Genomic DNA, 18,005 nt, shown 5'->3' with positions numbered 1-18,005 from the left:
ATGATAAGGCTGGTATAGATGGATAGGGCTGGTATAGATGGATAGGGCTGGTGTAGATGGATAGGGCTGATATAGATGATAGGACTGGGGTAAGGGCTGGTATAGATGGATAGAGCTGGTATAGATGGATAGGGCAGGTATAGATGGGATAGGGCTGGGATAGATGGGATAGGGCTAGTATAGATGGGATAGGGCTGGTATAGATGGGATAGGGCTGGTATAGATGGATAGGGCTGGTATAGATGGATAGGGCTGGGGTAAGGGCTGGTATAGATGATAGGGCTGGTATAGATGATAGGGCTGGTATAGATGATAGGGCTGGTACAGATGGATAGGGCTGGTATAGATGGATAGGGCTGGTATAGATGGATAGGGCTGGGGTAAGGGCTGGTAGAGATGATAGGGCTGGTAGAGATGATAGGGCTGGTAGAGATGATAGGGCTGGTAGAGATGGATAGGGCTGGTAGAGATGGATAGGGCTGGGTTAAGGGCTAGTATAGATGGGATAGGGCTGGTATAGATGGGGTAGGGCTGGTATAGATGGGATAGGGCTGGTATAGATGGGATAGGGCTGGTGTAGATGGGATAGGGCTGGTGTAGATGGGATAGGGCTGGTGTAGATGGGATAGGGCTGGTGTAGATGGGATAGGGCTGGTGTAGATGGGATAGGGCTGGTATAGATGGGATAGGGCTGGTATAGATGGATAGGGCGGGTATAGATGGATAGGGCTGGTGTAGATGGATAGGGCTGGGGTAAGGGCTGGTATAGATGGATAGGGCTAGTATAGATGAATAGGGCTGGTATAGATGGATAGGGCTGGGTTAAGGGCTGGTATAGATGGATAGGGCTGGTATAGATGGATAGGGCTGGGTTAAGGGCTGGTATAGATGGGATATGGCTGGTATAGATGGGATATGGCTGGTATAGATGGGATAGGGCTGGGTTAAGGGCTGGTATAGATGGGATAGGGCTGGGTTAAGGGCTGGTATAGATGGGATAAGGCTGGTAGAGATGGTAGGGCTGGTAGAGATGATAGGGCTGGTAGAGATGATAGGGCTGGTAGAGATGATAGGGCTGGTAGAGATGATAGGGCTGGTAGAGATGATAGGGCTGGTAGAGATGATAGGGCTGGTAGAGATGATAGGGCTGGTAGAGATGGATAGGGCTGGTAGAGATGGATAGGGCTGGTAGAGATGGATAGGGCTGGTATAGATGAGGTAGGGCTGGTATAGATGAGGTAAGGCTGGTATAGATGGATAGGGCTGGGGTAAGGGCTGGTATAGATGGATAGGGCTGGGGTAAGGGCTGGTATAGATGTATAGGGCTGGTATAGATGGAAAGGGCTGGCAAAGATGGATAGGGCTGGTATAGATGGATAGGGCTGGGGTAAGGGCTGGTATAGATGGATAGGGCTGGTATAGATGGATAGGGCTGGGGTAAGGGCTGGTATAGATGATAGGGTTGGTATAGATGGATAGGGCTGGTATAGATGGATAGGGCTGATATAGATGATAGGACTGGGGTAAGGGCTGGTATAGATGGATAGGGCTGGTATAGATGGATAGGGCAGGTATAGATGGGATAGGGCTGGTATAGATGGGATAGGGCTGGTATAGATGGGATAGGGCTGGTATAGATGGATAGGGCTGGGGTAAGGGCTGGTATAGATGATAGGGCCGGTTAGAGATGGATAGGGCTGGTATAGATGGATAGGGCTGGTATAGATGGATAGGGCTGGGGTAAGGGCTGGTATAGATGATAGGGCTGGTATAGATAGGTAGGGCTAGTATAGATGGATAGGGCTGGTATAGATGGATAGGGCTGGTATAGATGGATAGGGCTGGGTTAAGGGCTGGTGTTGATGGATAGGGCTTGTATAGATGGATAGGGCTGGTATAGATGGATAGGGCTGGTATAGATGGATAGGGCTGGTATAGATGGGATAGGGCTGGTATAGATGGATAGGGCTGGTATAGATGGATAGGGCTGGTATAGATGGGATAGGGCTGGTATAGATGGGATAGGGCTGGTATAGATGGGATAGGGCTGGTATAGATGGGATAGGGCTGGGTTAAGGGCTGGTATAGATGGATAGGGCTGGTATAGATGGGATAGGGCTGGTATAGATGGGATAGGGCTGGGTTAAGGGCTGGTATAGATGGATAGGGCTGGTATAGATGGATAGGGCTGGTATAGAGGGATAGGGCTGGTATAGTTGGGATATGGCTTGTATAGATGGGATAGGGCTGGGTTAAGGGCTGGTATAGATGGGATAAGGCTGGTATAGATGGGATAGGGCTGATAGAGATGGGATAGGGCTGGTAGAGATGGGATAGGGCTGGTAGAGATGATAGGGCTGGTAGAGATGATAGGGCTGGTAGAGGTGATAGGGCTGGTAGAGGTGATAGGGCTGGTAGAGATGATAGGGCTGGTAGAGATGATAGGGCTGGTAGAGATGGATAGGGCTGGTAGAGATGGATAGGGCTGGTATAGATGAGGTAAGGCTGGTATAGATGGATAGGGCTGGGGTAAGGGCTGGTATAGATGGATAGGGCTGGGGTAAGGGCTGGTATAGATGTATAGGGCTGGTATAGATGGATAGGGCTGGTATAGATGGATAGGGCTGGGGTAAGGGCTGGTATAGATGGATAGGGCTGGTATAGATGGATAGGGCTGGTATAGATGGATAAGGCTGGGGTAAGGGCTGGTATAGATGATAAGGCTGGTATAGATGGATAGGGCTGGTATAGATGGATAGGGCTGGTGTAGATGGATAGGGCTGATATAGATGATAGGACTGGGGTAAGGGCTGGTATAGATGGATAGAGCTGGTATAGATGGATAGGGCAGGTATAGATGGGATAGGGCTGGGATAGATGGGATAGGGCTAGTATAGATGGGATAGGGCTGGTATAGATGGGATAGGGCTGGTATAGATGGATAGGGCTGGTATAGATGGATAGGGCTGGGGTAAGGGCTGGTATAGATGATAGGGCTGGTATAGATGATAGGGCTGGTACAGATGGATAGGGCTGGTATAGATGGATAGGGCTGGTATAGATGGATAGGGCTGGGGTAAGGGCTGGTATAGATGATAGGGCTGGTATAGATAGGTAGGGCTAGTATAGATGGATAGGGCTGGTATAGATGGATAGGGCTGGTATAGTTGGATAGGGCTGGGTTAAGGGCTGGTGTAGATGGATAGGGCTGGTATAGATGGATAGGGCTGGTATAGATGGGATAGGGATGGTATAGATGGGATAGGGCTGGGTTAAGGGCTGGTATAGATGGATAGGGCTGGTATAGATGGATAGGGCTGGTATAGAGGGATAGGGCTGGTATAGATGGGATAGGGCTGGGTTAAGGGCTGGTATAGATGGATAGGGCTGGTATAGATGGGATAGGGCTGGTATAGATGGGATAGGGCTGGTATAGATGGGATAGGGCTGGTATAGATGGGATAGGGCTGGTATAGATGGGATAGGGCTGGTATAGATGGGATAGGGCTGGTATAGATGATAGGGCTGGGATAGATGATAGGGCTGGGATAGATGATAGGGCTGGGATAGATGGATAGGGCTGGGGTAAGGGCTGGGATAGATGGATAGGGCTGGTATAGATAGGTAGGGCTGGTACAGATAGGCAGGGCTTGTATAGATAGGTAGGGCTGGTATAGATGATAGGGCTGGTATAGATGGATAGGGCTGGTGTAAGGGCTGGTATAGATAGGTAGGGATGGCATAGATGATAGGGCTGGCATAGATGATAGGGCTGGCATAGATGATAGGGCTGGCATAGATGATAGGGCTGGCATAGATGTTAGGGATGGTATAGATGATAGGGCTGGTATAGATGGATAGGGCTGGGGTAAGGGCTGGTATAGATAGGTAGGGCTGGTACAGATAGGCAGGGCTGGTACAGATAGGCAGGGCTGGTATAGATAGGCAGGGCTGGTATAGATAGGCAGGGCTGGTATAGAGAGGTAGGGCTGGTATAGAGAGGTAGGGCTGGTATAGATAGGTAGGGCTGGTATAGATAGGTAAGGGCTGGTATAGATGGTAGGGCTGGTATAGATGGTAGGGCTGGTATAGATAGATAGGGCTGGGGTAAGGGCCGGTATAGATAGGTAGGGCTGGTATAGATAGGTAGGGCTGTTATAGATGATAGGGCTGGCATAGATGATAGGGCTGGCATAGATGGATAGGGCTGGTATAGATGGATAGGGCTGGTATAGATGGATAGGGCTGGTATAGATGATAGGGCTGGTATAGATGATAGGGCTGGTATAGATGGGTAGGGCTGGTATAGATGGATAGGGCTGGGGTAAGGGCTGGTATAGATAGGTAGGGCTAGTATAGATGGATAGGGCTGGTATAGATGGATAGGGCTGGTATAGATGGATAGGGCTGGTATAGATGGATAGGGCTGCGTTAAGGGCTAGTATAGATGGATAGGGCTGGTGTAGATGGATAGGGCTGGTATAGATGGGATAGGGCAGGTATAGATGGGATAGGGCTGGTATAGATGGGATAGGGCTGGCATAGATGATAGGGCTGGCATAGATGATAGGGATGGTATAGATGATAGGGATGGTATAGATGATAGGGCTGGCATGGATGATAGGGCTGGCATAGATGATAGGGCTGGCATAGATGGATAGGGCTGGTATAGATGGATAGGGCTGGGTTAAGGGCTGGTATAGATGGATAGGGCTGGTATAGATGGATAGTGCTGGTATAGATGGATAGGGCAGGTATAGATGGGATAGGGCTGGGATAGATGGGATAGGGCTAGTATAGATGGGATAGGGCTGGTATAGATGGGATAGGGCTGGTATAGATGGATAGGGCTGGTATAGATGGATAGGGCTGGGGTAAGGGCTGGTATAGATGATAGGGCTGGTATAGATGATAGGGCTGGTACAGATGGATAGGGCTGGTATAGATGGATAGGGCTGGTATAGATGGATAGGGCTGGGGTAAGGGCTGGTATAGATGATAGGGCTGGTATAGATAGGTAGGGCTAGTATAGATGGATAGGGCTGGTATAGATGGATAGGGCTGGTATAGATGGATAGGGCTGGTATAGATGGATAGGGCTGGGTTAAGGGCTGGTGTAGATGGATAGGGCTGGTATAGATGGATAGGGCTGGTATAGATGGGATAGGGATGGTATAGATGGGATAGGGCTGGGTTAAGGGCTGGTATAGATGGATAGGGCTGGTATAGATGGATAGGGCTGGTATAGAGGGATAGGGCTGGTATAGATGGGATAGGGCTGGGTTAAGGGCTGGTATAGATGGATAGGGCTGGTATAGATGGGATAGGGCTGGTATAGATGGGATAGGGCTGGTATAGATGGGATAGGGCTGGTATAGATGGGATAGGGCTGGTATAGATGGGATAGGGCTGGTATAGATGGGATAGGGCTGGTATAGATGATAGGGCTGGGATAGATGATAGGGCTGGGATAGATGATAGGGCTGGGATAGATGGATAGGGCTGGGGTAAGGGCTAGGATAGATGGATAGGGCTGGTATAGATAGGTAGGGCTGGTACAGATAGGCAGGGCTTGTATAGATAGGTAGGGCTGGTATAGATGATAGGGCTGGTATAGATGGATAGGGCTGGTGTAAGGGCTGGTATAGATAGGTAGGGATGGCATAGATGATAGGGCTGGCATAGATGATAGGGCTGGCATAGATGATAGGGCTGGCATAGATGTTAGGGATGGTATAGATGATAGGGCTGGTATAGATGGATAGGGCTGGGGTAAGGGCTGGTGTAGATGGATAGGGCTGGTATAGATGGATAGGGCTGGTATAGATGGGATAGGGGTGGTATAGATGGGATAGGGCTGGGTTAAGGGCTGGTATAGATGGATAGGGCTGGTATAGATGGATAGGGCTGGTATAGAGGGATAGGGCTGGTATAGATGGGATAGGGCTGGGTTAAGGGCTGGTATAGATGGATAGGGCTGGTATAGATGGGATAGGGCTGGTATAGATGGGATAGGGCTGGTATAGATGGGATAGGGCTGGTATAGATGGGATAGGGCTGGTATAGATGGGATAGGGCTGGTATAGATGGGATAGGGCTGGTATAGATGATAGGGCTGGGATAGATGATAGGGCTGGGATAGATGATAGGGCTGGGATAGATGGATAGGGCTGGGGTAAGGGCTAGGATAGATGGATAGGGCTGGTATAGATAGGTAGGGCTGGTACAGATAGGCAGGGCTTGTATAGATAGGTAGGGCTGGTATAGATGATAGGGCTGGTATAGATGGATAGGGCTGGTGTAAGGGCTGGTATAGATAGGTAGGGATGGCATAGATGATAGGGCTGGCATAGATGATAGGGCTGGCATAGATGATAGGGCTGGCATAGATGTTAGGGATGGTATAGATGATAGGGCTGGTATAGATGGATAGGGCTGGGGTAAGGGCTGGTATAGATAGGTAGGGCTGGTATAGATAGGTAGGGCTGGTACAGATAGGCAGGGCTTGTATAGATAGGCAGGGCTGGTATAGATAGGCAGGGCTGGTATAGAGAGGTAGGGCTGGTATAGAGAGGTAGGGCTGGTATAGATAGGTAGGGCTGGTATAGATAGGTAAGGGCTGGTATAGATGGTAGGGCTGGTATAGATGGTAGGGCTGGTATAGATAGATAGGGCTGGGGTAAGGGCCGGTATAGATAGGTAGGGCTGGTATAGATAGGTAGGGCTGTTATAGATGATAGGGCTGGCATAGATGATAGGGCTGGCATAGATGGATAGGGCTGGTATAGATGGATAGGGCTGGTATAGATGGATAGGGCTGGTATAGATGATAGGGCTGGTATAGATGATAGGGCTGGTATAGATGGGTAGGGCTGGTATAGATGGATAGGGCTGGGGTAAGGGCTGGTATAGATAGGTAGGGCTAGTATAGATGGATAGGGCTGGTATAGATGGATAGGGCTGGTATAGATGGATAGGGCTGGTATAGATGGATAGGGCTGCGTTAAGGGCTAGTATAGATGGATAGGGCTGGTGTAGATGGATAGGGCTGGTATAGATGGGATAGGGCAGGTATAGATGGGATAGGGCTGGTATAGATGGGATAGGGCTGGCATAGATGATAGGGCTGGCATAGATGATAGGGATGGTATAGATGATAGGGCTGGCATAGATGATAGGGCTGGCATAGATGATAGGGCTGGCATAGATGGATAGGGCTGGTATAGATGGATAGGGCTGGGTTAAGGGCTGGTATAGATGGATAGGGCTGGTATAGATGGATAGTGCTGGTATAGATGGATAGGGCTGGTATAGATGGATAGGGCTGGTATAGATAGGATAGAGCTGGTATAGATGATAGGGCTGGTATAGATGATAGGGCTGGTATAGATGATAGGGCTGGTATAGATTGATAGGGCTGGTATAGATGGATAGGGCTGGGGTAAGGGCTGGTATAGATAGGTAGGGCTGGTACAGATAGGCAGGGCTGGTATAGATAGGCAGGGCTGGTATAGATAGGCAGGGCTGGTATAGAGAGGTAGGGCTGGTATAGATAGGTAGGGCTGGTATAGATAGGTAGGGCTGGTATAGATAGGTAGGGGCTGGTATAGATAGGTAGGGCTGGTATAGATAGATAGGGCTGGGGTAAGGGCTGGTATAGATAGGTAGGGCTGGTATAGATAGGTAGGGCTGGTATAGATAGGTAGGGCTGGTATAGATGATAGGGCTGGTATAGATAGGTAGGGCTGGCATAGATGATAGGGCTGGCATAGATGATAGGGCTGGCATAGATGATAGGGATGGTATAGATAGATAGGGATGGTATAGATGATAGGGCTGGTATAGATGGGTAGGGCTGGTATAGATGGATAGGTTTGGTATAGATGGATAGGGCTGGGGTAAGGGCTGGTATAGATAGGTAGGGCTAGTAGAGATGGATAGGGCTGGTATAGATGGATAGGGCTGGTATAGATGGATAGTGCTGGGTTAAGGGCTAGTATAGATGGATAGGGCTGGTGTAGATGGATAGGGCTGGTGTAGATGGATAGGGCTGGTATAGATGGGATAGGGCTGGTATAGATGGGATAGAGCTGGTATAGATAGGTAGGGCTGGTATAGATGATAGGGCTGGTATAGATGATAGGGCTGGCATAGATGATAGGGCTGGCATAGATGATAGGGCTGGCATAGATGATAGGGCTGGCATACATGATAGGGCTGGCATACATGATAGGGCTGGCATACATGATAGGGCTGGCATAGATGATAGGGCTGGCATAGATGATAGGGCTGGCATAGATGATAGGGCTGGCATAGATGATAGGGCTGGCATAGATGGATAGGGCTGGTATAGATGGATAGGGCTGGTATAGATGGATAGGGCTGGTATAGATGGATAGGGCTGGGGTAAGGGCTGGTATAGATAGGTAGGGCTGGTATAGATAGGTAGGGCTGGTATAGATAGGCAGGGCTGGTATAGATGATAGGGCTGGTATAGATGATAGGGATGGTATAGATGATAGGGCTGGTATAGATGATAGGTAGGGCTGGTATAGATGATAGGTAGGGCTGGTATAGATGATAGGTAGGGCTGGTATAGATGATAGGTAGGGCTGGTATAGATGATAGGTAGGGCTGGTATAGATGATAGGTAGGGCTGGTATAGATGATAGGTAGGACTGGTATAGTTGATAGGTAGGGCTGGTATAGATTATAGGTAGGACTGGTATAGATGATAGGACTGATATAGATGATAGGACTGGTATAGATGATAGGACTGGTATAGATGATAGGACTGGTATAGATGATAGGACTGGTATAGATGGATAGGGCTGGTATAGATGGATAGGGCTGGTATAGATGGATAGGGCTGGTATAGATGATTGGGACTAATGCATAGAGCTTAGGGCTTGTGTTCACAAGTGGACCTGAGACTGAGTCATTGGGCTACAACTGATGTGTAGGGCTGGGAGTGATGTACACAGCCAATGTATAGAGGAGGGGCTGAACATTAAAAGGGTGTTGTGTTGGTTGTGGTGAACAGATCAAAGCAGATCAGGAAGTAAGGGATGTGTTCCATGTAGTAATCACAGGGCCCCTGGTAGCTGGGCCCCCCTCCCTCTCACACACACACACACACACACACACACACACACACACACCTTTGCCAATAGAGGGCTGGCATCTGCATACACCACAACCCCATTATTGTCTTTTGGTTTTTAGCCCACCATCTCCGCCTTCCCCTCCACCCTCTCTCTCTCCCACCCGTCCTTCTCTTCTCCCTGGTCTCTAAGGTAACGTGGGGTTTGGTCCATCACCATGCAGTCTAACCAGACACAGACACAGAGAACATTCTCCTCTCCCAGATCTGGTAGGACCCTAATTAAGACCCTCTCCTTTCATATATGTGTGTGATGTGTGTGTGCGTGTGCGTGTGGACAGATAATTACACTTTCATCTCACCAGGACAGTGTAGCAAGATATATATTTTCTTTTAAAGGGAGGGAGAAGGAGGAGGAGAGAGGGAGGAGAAAAGAAGCAACAGAGAGAGAGAAAGAGACCGAGACACTAAAAACAAGAGAACCCCAAACATTTTCTTGAGGGTATAACAGCGTAACAGCGTAAATTGGGCAGTCTGCATGAGCCCCAATCAAATGGCAACAACGACTCCAGAAGGTGAACGGTTGAAATGAAAACGGCATGGCTTGGCTTTGTCTGGAGGTTTAATGAGGGTGAAGACTTGTGGAGTGGATTGCCGGTGGGAAACCAACTGCCAACCCATGGGGGTTGCCAAATTACTCAATTGTCATACTTAAGTAAAAGGAATAGAAAATGACTTATGTAAAAGTGAAAGTCACCCTGTAAAATAGCGCACTCCAACACTCAGATATAATTAACAAATTAAGTATGTGTTTAGTGAGTCCGCCAGATAAGAGGCAGTAGGGATGACCAGGGATGTTCTCTTGATAAGTGTGTGAATTGGACAATTTTTGGGTACCTCTTGCTGTGTGGTAGCAGAGAGAACAGTCTATGACTAGGCTGGCTGGAGTCTTTGGTAATTGTTTAGGCCTTTCCCTGGCACCGCTTGGTATAGAGATCCTGGATGGCAGGAAGCTTGGCCCCATTGATGTCCTGGGCCGTTTGCACTACCCTCAGTAGTGCCTTACGGTCGGAGGCCAAGCAGTTGCCATACCAGGCGGGGATGGAACCAGTCAGGATGCTCTCGATGGTGCAGTTGTACAACGTTTTGATGCCCTGAAGACACATGTCAAATCTTTTCAGTCTCCTGAGGAGGAATCGATTTTGTCGTGCCCTCTTCACGACTGTCTTGGTGTGCTTGGACCATGTTAGTTTGTTGGTGATGTGGACACCAAGGAACTTGAAGCTCTCAACCTGCTTCACTGCAGCCCCGTCCATGAGAATGGGGGTGTGCTTGGTCCTCCTTTCCCTGTCGTCCACAATCATCTACTTTGTCTTGATCGCGTTGAGGTAGAGGTTGTTATCCTGGCACCACACTGCCAGGTCTCTGACCTCTCATTGTTGTCAGTGATCTTAATGATGGTGTTGGAGTCATGCTTGGCCATGCAGTCATGGGTGAACAGAGAGTACAGGAGGAGACTGAGCACCCACCCCTGAGTGGCTCCAGTGTTGAGGATCAGCGTGGCAGATGTTTTGTTACCTACCGTCAGGAAGTCCAGGATCCAGTTGCAGAGGGGGGTGTTGAGTCCCATGGTCCTTAGCTTAGTGATGAGCACTGAGGGCACTATGGTGTTGAACGCTGAGCTGTAATCAATAAATAACATTCTAACATAGGTGTTCCTTTTGTCCAGGTGGAAAAGGGCAGTGTGGAGTGCAATAGAGACTGCATCATCTGTGGATCTGTTGGGGCAGTATACAAATTGTAGCGGGTCTAGGGTTTCTGTGATTATGGTGTTGATGTGAGCCATGACCAGCCTTTCAAAGCACTTCATGGCTACAGACGTGAGTGCTACGGGCCTGTAGTCATTTAGGCAGGTTACCTTAGTGTTCTTGGGTACAGAGACTATGGTGGTCTGCTTGAAACATATTGGTATTACAGACTCAGTCAGGGACAGGTTGAAAATGTCAGTGAAGACACTTTCAAGTTGGTCAGCGCATGCTCAGAGTATACGTTCTGGTAATTAGTCTGGCCCTGCGACCTTGTGAATGTTGACCTGTTTAAAGGTCTTACTCACATCGTCTATGGAGAGAGTGCTCACACAGTCATCCGGAACAGCTGATGCTCTCATGCATGCTTCAGTGTAAAAGTTATTTAGCTCGTTTGGTAGGCTCGTGTCACTGGGCGGCTCACAGCTGTGCTTCCCTTTGTAGTCCGTAATAGTTTGCAAGTCCTGCCACATCCAACGAGCGTCTGAGCCTGTGTAGTACGATTCAATCTTAGTCCTGTATTGACGCTTTGCCTGTTTGATGGTTCGTCAGAGGGCATAGAGGAATTTCTTATAAGCGTCGAGGTCAGAGTCCCACTCCTTGAAAGCGGCATCTTTGCCCTTTAGCTCAGTGCAGATGTTGCCTGTAATCCATGGCTTCTGGTTGGGGTATGTACATACGGTCACTGTGGGGGACAACGTCATCGATGCACTTGACTGATGTGATGTACTCCTCAATGCCATCGGAAAAATGCTGGAACATTCCAATCTGACACTGCCTGGTATAGAGGTCCTGGATGGCAGGGAGCTCAGCTCCAGTGATGTACTGGGCATTAAGCACTACCCTTTGTAGAGCCTTGCGGACAGATGATAAGCAGTTTAAATGCCAAGTGGTGATGTTGCCAGTCAAGAGGCTCTCAATGGTGCAGCTGTAACATTTTGAGGATCTAAGGGCCCATGGCAAATATTTTCAGTCTCTTAAGAGGGGTTGTCGTGCCCTCTTCATGACTGTTGGTGTGTGTGGACCATGATCGGTCCTTAGGGATGTGGACATCGAGGAGCTTTCGACCCGCTCCACTACAGCACCATCGATGCCCTCGGGTTTCCTGTAGCCTACAATCAGCTCTTTTGTCTTGCAGACAAAGAGGTTGTTGTCCTTGCACCACACGGCCAGGTCTCTGACCTCCTCCCCATAAGCTCATCGTTGTCGGTGATCAGACCTACCGCCTTCGTGTCGTCAGCAAACTTAATGATGGTGTTGGAGTTGTGCGCGGCTATGCAGCTGTGGGTGAACAGGGAGTACAGGAGGGGACTAAGCACACACCTGAGGGGCCCCCGTGTGAGGGCTCAGTGTGGCCGACGTGTTATTGCCTACCCTCACCACCTGGGGGCGGCCCGTCAGGAAATCCAGGATACAGTTGCAGAGGGAGATGTTTAGTCCTCTGCTCCGTAGCTTTGTGATGCACTTGGAGGGCACTATGTTGTTGAAAGCTGAGCTGTAGTCAATCAACAGCATTCTTACATAGGTGTTCCTCTTGTCCAGGTGGGAAAGGGCAGTGCATTAGAGATTGCGTCATCTGTGGATCTGTTGGAGTGGTATGCAAATTGGCTCCAGGGTGTCTGGGATGACGGTGTTGATGTGAGCCATGATCAGTCTTTAGGAACATTTCAAGGCTACAGATGTGTGCTACGGGCCAATAGTCATCTAGATCCTCCAACACTAGAAATAATAATATACTTCCTAAAGTGGGATTTGAAGCTACAAACATCCTCATAAGAATATATATTATTATGACAGCTTAAAAGCAAGAGTTATGATGCACTATAAGTGTACCATTATAAATACACTTAGAGCACATTATGAAGAGGGTATTTATAGGAAGTGTTACTAAAAACATTTATCATCTTTGGCACGTATGTATTCTAGGAAGTAATTTCCTTTCCATCGCAAATTGCGTAATTGTTTACAATTATCCCAGCGCCTACAATTTCTCCATTACAATTAGTTGTAATGACCAGATGATCTGGGCTCATATCAGAATGACGGGGACCAATTGGACTGGAGGTTCAACTAATGAGCACAGATATTAGCCCTTGAAATCTCTCTGCAACTCTAACATACAACTAACATATAATCAGAGTATATCTGGAGTATATACACAGACAGCATAAAAAACATAGTACTAATTCAGTTCTTAGAAAGTGTTTAAAGCGGCATCTATTATCTACAACACCTGTCGTATATTGGAGATACAGGACTTGTTTTATTGTGTTGCTAATGGTAACCATGTATCGTAGTAGAAGGTAGATGGGGTAGCAAGCAACAGAGCTATGTATTGTCCTTATTATTCTGTGTCTGCTGACATACTTTTTATTACATTTCTTAGAAGACATGTGTACTGTGCTTTTAGTCCCAGGTGCAGAGTAAACTCAACTATGAGGGTAAACATGGGAGATTGCATTATATTGAACCTTTGGAGTTTTTTCAAGTGTGTGGGTACCATTTTTTTTTACTGTTGTGGAAGAGAGTTCACAAAAAAAGAGGAATAAAACATTGAATATGGGCAAACAACACAGAAACGAATGGCGAACAAAGTGGATACAGGAAGCCAGTGAAAATACCTTCTAACAAGCGATACATACAGTATCTTGTTAGTCTGAAAATGTACTATTGTTAGTCTGAAAATGTACTATTGTTAGTCTGAAAATGTACTATTGTTAAGTCTGAAAATGTATTATTTTTAAGTCTGAAAAGTATTTTTCCCTTTCTGAAAGCTGTTTAACGAAGGAACTAAAAATATAAATATTTTTACGTGGTAATATTAGCTTCCATCTCATTTTCTTACCAAACGTCACATATAAATGGGAGTGTTGTGAAACAGAGACTACTGTATGTGTAAGTATCAAAATTCACAAAACATGCACACACCCCCACACTCCACCCATTAACTCTAACAGTTTCCCTAAACACCCTGTAACTGCATCATCTGTTGTGGTCAGTGTGTGGGAGAGAAGAGGTGAGAGGCCTGGGAAGCACACAGTCCTTCTTAATGTAATGTGTTCAGAGACGGCCCAGGGCAGACATGGGTGAGGTGGCCCCTGCCAGGCTCAGCATACACACGTATCCCTAGTCACAGCCCTAGCTCCCCTTATAGTTTAATGGCTGGTCGTTATGCATACAGGGAGGTTGGGGAAGTTGGATTGTGGGGTTCTTATTGGCGTTCTTAATCAGCTCCTAATTGAAAGGTAGCTATAAAAGCTGCAGGTGGTCCCCGGAACCTTGCTGGCTCTAATTGGCTGCCCACAGCGAGCGGGGAACTGCCGTTGGTTAAGCCGGTGAGTGGTGAGTCACTGGTCGCCATGTGGCATTGCCTCTGTTCCTGGCCTGCCCGGTAACACCTTTCCTATTTCCACAGAAACTGTTCTATGACAAGAGCCAGTAGATTTAAGACCTTGGAATCGAACCAGGGTCAGTAGTGATGCCTCTAGCAATGAGATGCGGTCTAAGGCACTGTATCTCAATGCAAGCGGCATCACTACAGGCACTGGTTCGATTCCAGGTTGTATCACAACCGGCCAGAATTGGGAGTCCCTAAGGGAGGCGCATAATTGGCCCAGGATCGCCCGGGTTAGGATTTGGCCGGGGTGTTAACTGACTTGCCTACTTCAATATAGCTTAAATAAAAAAAATATATAAAAAAAACCCATGTCCTATAACTAGAGCCAGTAGTTTTAAGACATCCACCATGTCCTATGACTAGAGCCAGTAGTTAAGACATCCACCATGTCCTATGACTAGAGCCAGTAGTTTTAAGACATCCACCATGTCCTATGACTAGAGCCAGTAGTTTTAAGACATCCACCATGTCCTATGACTAGAGCCAGTAGTTAAGACATCCACCATGACCTATGACTAGAGCCAGTAGTTAAGACATCCACCATGTCCTATAACTAGAGCCAGTAGTTTTAAGACATCTACCATGACCTATGACTAGAGCCAGTAGTTTTAAGAAATCTACCATGTCCTATAACTAGAGCCAGTAGTTAAGACATCTACCACGTCCTATTACTAGAGCCAGTAGTTTTAAGACATCCACCATGTCCTATGACTAGAGCCAGTAGTTTTAAGACATCCACCATGTCCTATGACTAGAGCCAGTAGTTAAGACATCCACCATGTCCTATGACTAGAGCCAGTAGTTAAGACATCTACCATGTCCTATTACTAGAGCCAGTAGTTTTAAGACATCTACCATGTCCTATTACTAGAGCCAGTAGTTGTAAGACATCCACCATGTCCTATAACTAGAGCCAGAAGTTAAGACATCCACCATGTCCTATAACTAGAGCCAGTAGTTAAGACATCCACCATGTCCTATAACTAGAGCCAGTAGTTTTAAGACATCCACCATGTCCTATAACTAGAGCCAGTAGTTTTAAGACATCTACCATGTCCTATTACTAGAGCCAGTAGTTTTAAGACATCCACCATGTCCTATAACTAGAGCCAGAAGTTAAGACATCCACCATGTCCTATAACTAGAGCCAGTAGTTTTAAGACATCTACCATGTCCTATGACTAGAGCCAGTAGTTTTAAGACATCTACCATGTCCTATGACTAGAGCCAGTAGTTTTAAGACATCTACCACGTCCTATAACTAGAGCCAGAAGTTAAGACATCCACCATGTCCTATAACTAGAGCCAGAAGTTAAGATATCCACCATGTCCTATAACTAGAGCCAGTAGTTTTAAGACATCTACCATGTCCTATGACTAGACCAGTAGTTTTAAGACATCCACCATGTCCTATAACTAGAGCCAGAAGTTAAGACATCCACCATGTCCTATAACTAGAGCCAGTAGTTTTAAAGACATCCACCATGTCCTATGACTAGAGCCAGTAGTTTTAAGACATCCACCATGTCCTATGACTAGAGCCAGTAGTTTTAAGACATCCACCATGTCCTATGACTAGAGCCAGTAGTTTTAAGACATCCACCATGTCCTATGACTAGAGCTAGTAGTTTGTCCTGACCCTATGACCCACATGTAGCTACAGTACAACTAGGCCCCAGAGTTCTCCCTGGTTTAGGTCACGAAGCAGTCAGGATAAACACTGAGCAACCCAACCCTGTCCATGACCTTGACAGCTAGCAAACATTAGCATATTACTGAATCTATACACTAAGTCACCTCACTCGCTGTAGCTTTTGTGTGTTGCTGTCAAGGGTTTTACAGTATCTCTAGCTGATATTTACATGCCCTTCCTGTGTCAGGCCTAGACTTTGTCTGCGTCAATACGCCTGAGCTACACCTCAAGGCTCCAGAAAGGACAGGTACTTTTTCATGGAATAATGCCAGTGACCTGTGGCACCACATATAGTTGGTGAGTGTGTGTGTGTGTGTGTGTGTGTGTGTGCGCGCGCGCAGTGCAGTTCCACCGATCGATCCCTATACTCAATTAAGGGCGGTGATGTTTTAATCAATGGCTCTGTAAAAGTATGACATCGAGCTATCATTACTGTACCTGTCAATTTATGACAAACGGCCATCTAATTGGCAATGTGTAAACACTGCATATGATAAAGAAAGGCTGGGCTGGATCAATAGCATTGATTTGGACTGGCATTAAACAAACCACAGAGCACAGAGGAGAATTCGAGTCAGCTGAATTAGCTTCCTGACAGGTTTATGTCTTTGTAAAAAATAACGGACAGGATGTCGAGGTTGGTTATGTTTGTTGTACCACAAGTACAGGTTTAGCATTATATTCCACTGATATTAGCTGTCAGCCAGTGTATTATTTTAGGAGGTTTACATCTTGGTAAGATGGAAAGGGTTTGTTAGGTTGTTGTTACCATAATTACAGGTTTATTGACAAAGTGGCCAGAGATGAACTTATTAGAAACATTACGGTTAATTAACGGATTAAGTCAAACACCCAACACCGAGAGATGAGGTGGAAAACATCACTGCTTGTCAACTCATAATGTTCATGTTTCCATAAACAAATCAAATCAAATCTAATAAAAATAAATAATCAATATGCTATCCACATCATCTGCATGGTAAGGTAGTCTATCCAAAAGCACCGGCACTATAATCCATGCTGCATGCTGGGCTTCTCAGTGTGGGTTTGTATGCGTGTCTAAGTGCATGCATGCATAGTGTGTACACACAATCCACTCCAGACTGTGCCTGCCCACTGTCCTTGTCCTGCTCTGTGGAGCAACCCTCAGCAGCTCCACAGCGTGTATCAAAGTGTCAACCCTCTGAAGCGTACTGTGTCACCCAGGCCTTTGCATCGCGGCAGGGGGCTCGAGTTCAGTTGAGTTGAGTTGGAGGGAGGGGGAAACACTAACATTCAATAGTGAGTAGCCACCACTGAGGCTAGCTGGGAATAGCTAGTGTAGCAGCTAGCGTAGCGCGCTAACATCACCCCAGGAGATTGTTTTGGCAGGCTAGTTGGCATTTGCGGGGGCTGGGTCTTTGAAGGAGAGGGAACAATGAAAATAGAAGAGTGTGGGGGGGGGGGGGGCGCTGTGTGCCCGGAGAGAGAGCCAATGAGATGCCGCTCGACTGCTGGGCCCCTGGAGAGCGAGCCAATGAGATGCCACCGGGAGGGCGACCGCTGCTTCTGCTACAATGCCAACGGAATGACTCGCTACAAAAAAGTTTGGGATGGAAAGAAAATTGGGAGAGGGAGGGAGGGCTTTTTGTGCAGTGCTTAGGCCTCAGTCTAGGAGAGTATGTTGGGTCAGAGGAACTCTCTGTGCAGAATATACCCAGTGAACATACCCATATTTCTTCATCATGATATCTTCCTAGCCCTGTTTACATGCGCTATTCACACACACTTATTCACACACACACTAGAGTCAACTCACAGCTCGATGTGTGAATAGGTGAAGCGTGAAGAGAATAAGCATCTTTAATAAAGCAGGAAACAAACAAAAAGCCATTCACCAAGACAAATGGGAAAGAGTTTAAGTGAACGGCAGGCCACTGTTCAAAATGAGAAAGCGATGCTAGTGGGAACATTACTTGTGTAATCAATGCAGCTTGTCCAGTCTCGCAGTTGAATTAAATTAGGTTC

This window comes from Oncorhynchus masou, chromosome 21, assembly GCF_036934945.1.
Source record: "Oncorhynchus masou masou isolate Uvic2021 chromosome 21, UVic_Omas_1.1, whole genome shotgun sequence".
Lineage (NCBI taxonomy): Eukaryota > Metazoa > Chordata > Actinopteri > Salmoniformes > Salmonidae > Oncorhynchus > Oncorhynchus masou.
Note: the sequence above shows the minus strand (reverse complement) of the source record.